The 3,636-nt window shown below is 47.7% G+C and overlaps 4 non-coding genes across 4 annotated transcripts; all 4 read left to right on the forward strand.

Annotated features, from left to right (window-relative positions):
* Window positions 1-775: 775 nt before the first annotated feature.
* On the forward strand, window positions 776-847 carry trnaw-cca (transfer RNA tryptophan (anticodon CCA)). The gene has a single exon. It is a non-coding gene; the product is annotated as a tRNA-Trp (tRNA).
* Window positions 848-1,037: 190 nt separating this feature from the next.
* trnas-cga (transfer RNA serine (anticodon CGA)) lies at window positions 1,038-1,119 on the forward strand. Its single transcript has one exon. It is a non-coding gene; the product is annotated as a tRNA-Ser (tRNA).
* Window positions 1,120-3,236: 2,117 nt separating this feature from the next.
* trnaw-cca (transfer RNA tryptophan (anticodon CCA)) lies at window positions 3,237-3,308 on the forward strand. Its single transcript has one exon. It is a non-coding gene; the product is annotated as a tRNA-Trp (tRNA).
* A 201-nt stretch (window positions 3,309-3,509) lies between these two features.
* On the forward strand, window positions 3,510-3,591 carry trnas-uga (transfer RNA serine (anticodon UGA)). Its single transcript has one exon. It is a non-coding gene; the product is annotated as a tRNA-Ser (tRNA).
* The last annotated feature ends 45 nt before the right edge of the window (window positions 3,592-3,636 follow it).

Consider the following 3,636-nt stretch of genomic DNA (forward strand, 5'->3'; position numbering starts at 1 on the left):
GCTTGAAACTGTCGCCAGGGAAATGCAAGTTCTTCCAAACCTCTGTGAAGTACCTCGGCCACATCGTGTTTGAAAAAGGCATCGAAACCGATCCTGACAAAGTAGCAGCATTAAAAACCTGGCCAAAACCAAACAACTTGAAGGAGCTAAGAACCTTCCTGGGTTTCTGCGGTTACTACCGCCGGTTCGTTAAAGACTACTCAAAGATCGTGAAGCCACTCAACGAGCTCACCGCTGGCTATCCGCCGCTGAGAAAGCACGCTAAAATCACAGTGAACCCTGAGAAGTACTTCAACCCAAAGGACTCCTTTAGTGACAGATGGACGCTTGCTTGCCAAACAGCGTTCGACACCATAATCGGAAAGCTGATGACCGCACCCATCCTCGGGATTGCTGACCCTAAGCTCTCCTACATTTTACATACGGATGCGAGCACCTCGGGCCTCGGTGCTGCCCTCTACCAGGAGCAACAGGGACAGAAGCGCGTCGTTGCTTATGCGAGCCGAGGTCTGTCGAAATGTGAGTCCAGGTATGCTGCGCACAAATTAGAATTTCTTGCCCTTAAGTGGGCAGTATGCAAGTCTGCACAATAAAGTTGTGGTGCTTCATGCACCGATCAATTCTGGCCTATGCACATTTGTAAAGTTTTTTCTGTTGGCGACACTCACAGGCGATGCAGTGAAGTTGCAGTGAAGTTGCAGTGAAGTTGTCATGATGTCACATGTGTCCCTGATGGTCCAATGGCTAATGGCTATCCTCAAAGGATATCAGAAAAGGCTCTGTGGCGCAATGGTAGCGCGTCTGACTCCAGATCAGAAGGTTATGTGTTCAACTCACATCAGGGTCATAATGAACTTGCAATTTTGTTTTATCCATCACCAACCAGACAAACTTTAGCTGCAACAGAAAACTTTGATATGTACCTGGAATTATGCAAGTCTGCACAATCACCTGCCTTGAAGACAGGAGGAACAATCTTTAAATAAAAGGAATTGCATTTGTTTATCTGATTCTGCAGATTCACACGTTTTAGAGTGGTTGTTGTGGCCGAGTGGTTAAGGCGATGGACTCGAAATCCATTGGGGATTCCCCGCGCAGGTTCGAATCCTGCCAACAACGATTAATGGGGAAGAAAAGGCTTGTTAAATCTACGATGTCTTAACCTCAGACAAGACTGTGATTTATAACTCATCCATCAGGGGCCTCATTTACAAAGAGTGCAATGCACAAGAACTGTCCGTACATCGCTTTCTACGCTCACGGTCTGATGTTCAGAAAGTAACTTGAATGTGACCTGATGGTCTAATGGCTAGGATTTGGTGCTTTCACCACCACGGTCCGGGTTCAATTCCCGGTCAGGGAAGAAATGTCTGTTTTTCTCCTTCAGTTGTGTTTATTTTTTGTGCATCTGTCGGATGGTGGCTGCCTCACCTCTTCTTGATTCTGACAATATATATATATATATATATATAAGCTAGGGTTTTTTTTTTTTTTTTTTTTTTTTTTTTTTTTTAATCCCGATTTTTTCCCCCATTTTATCACCCAGTGCTCCTACCTAAGTCAGTCCTGGGCATTGCTCCATCTACCAACCCCGGGAGGCCCTGCACTGAGCTCAAGTCTCCTCCTTACTTGAGGAGTGAGCAGGCTGCTTCTTTTCACCAGGCAGGGTGGGGTTTCTCTGGTCGGACGTGGCGCGTGGAAGGATTATGTTACTCCCTTATTGTAACCAGAATATCGATATCGAATCGTATCGTATCGGAAATCGTATCGCCTTGGGACCTAGTGTATCGGAATCGTATCGGGAGGTCAGTGATGATACCCAGCTCTAATATAAGCCATATGTATAGAACTTGAATACACCTTACGGTGATACTTGGACACGTCATCAGTGATTGACCCGGGGTCACAGGGTGTTTCTGGTCTTTAACAATCGTACACCCTCACCCGGGCGACCCAGCCGGGGGTGATCAATCCCCGGCTTGTGTCCAATTAGCGCACCACAGATCCCCCTTACGGATCCACAGCACCGCAAGGCCTTTTCTACGGCCTCGAGGATGTTCTTGGTGGCTCTCCTCAACTGCAGTCCTCTAATTCCAAGGAGTTTGAGCACTCTCTGGAGTGAAAGTCCTGCGAAACCTCTGCACTCAATTTCAACTGGCTCGCAGCGGGCTCTCCAGCCATTGCTCCGGCACTCTGTGGTGAGCTCAGAGTATTTGGCCCTCTTGCGCTCATTGGCCTCACCAATCCAGTCCTCCCAGGGGACAGTCAGTTCCAGCAGGACCACTTGCTTGGTGGACTCCAAAGTTAATACCATACCTGGGCGGAGTGAAGTGGCAGCTATGTTAGCTGGGAACTTGAGATGCCTTCCCAGATCAACTTGGAGCTGCCAGTAACGAGCTGTAGCGAGGAGTCCTCCTGCGGAGTTTGCCTGGTGTTTTGCATTCTGCCCAGCTGTAACAAACGGGATTGACTGCTTCGGGGCGACCTGGGACTTGCTGTTCTGTATCGCTGTGCAGATGGAATCCGCCAAGGATTTTAGAACTTGGTCGTGGCGCCAGCAATACCGCCCCTTTCCTAACGCCTTTGGGCAGCAGCTCAGAATGTGCTCCATGGTGCCCCTCCTCTGGCACAACTTGCACTCAGGCGTATCTGCCAGGCCCCAGGTGTGCAGGTTGGCCGGGCTTGGGAGGACGTTGTACACTGATTGAATTAGGAACTTTCTGCGCAGAGGTTCAGCTCTCCAGAGTTCTTCCCAGGTGAGTTTGCGAGGTTCTGCATGCTCCCACCTTGTCCACACCCCTTGCTTGGACATGCCGGCCATCTTTCTGCAGCGTTCCTCCTCCATCTCAGCACGTATCTCCTCTTGGACCAGTTGGCGCTTCTCCTTTCCATGAGCGTGGTCGTAGTGTGGCTTGAGAAAGCTGCCAAGGCCTGCCCTCCCCATTGCCATGGTTCCAACCAAGGTTTTATATACTTAGATAAGTCAGTCACACCTTGTTCAAACACTGGATGTAATTAAAAATAAATAAATGAACAAAGCTGCAAGTGTAGAACATCTCATATATTTTACATCTATTTTTCTCTGCATCATAGTAACCTACGAACCCCTTGATGGACTGTCTCAGGGACTTTAAAACATGGATGAAGCTTCATGAAAACAAGACGGAAGTTATTTGGTTTGGAAGGTGTGCCCGCTATGATCAGATTGGTTTACAACCTCAGAGGATATGAGAAAAGGCTCTGTGGCGCAATGGTAGCGCGTCTGACTCCAGATCAGAAGGTTATGTGTTCAACTCACATCAGGGTCATAATGAACTTTCAACTTTGTTTTATTCATCCTCACGAGTTCACCAACCAGACAAACTTTAGCTGCAACAGAAAACTTTGATATGTACCTGGAATTATGCAAGTCTGCACAATCACCTGCCTTGAAGACAGGAGGAACAATCTTTAAATAAAAGGAATTGCATTTGTTTATCTGATTCTGCAGATTCACACATTTTAGAGTGGTTGTTGTGGCCGAGTGGTTAAGGCGATGGACTTGAAATCCATTGGGGATTCCCCGCGCAGGTTCAAATCCTGCCAACAACGCTTAATGGGGAAGAAAAGGCTTGTTAAATCTACGATGTCTTAACC

The sequence above is a fragment of the Cololabis saira genome, unplaced genomic scaffold (assembly GCF_033807715.1).
Source record: "Cololabis saira isolate AMF1-May2022 unplaced genomic scaffold, fColSai1.1 scf176, whole genome shotgun sequence".
Taxonomy (NCBI): Eukaryota; Metazoa; Chordata; class Actinopteri; order Beloniformes; family Belonidae; genus Cololabis; species Cololabis saira.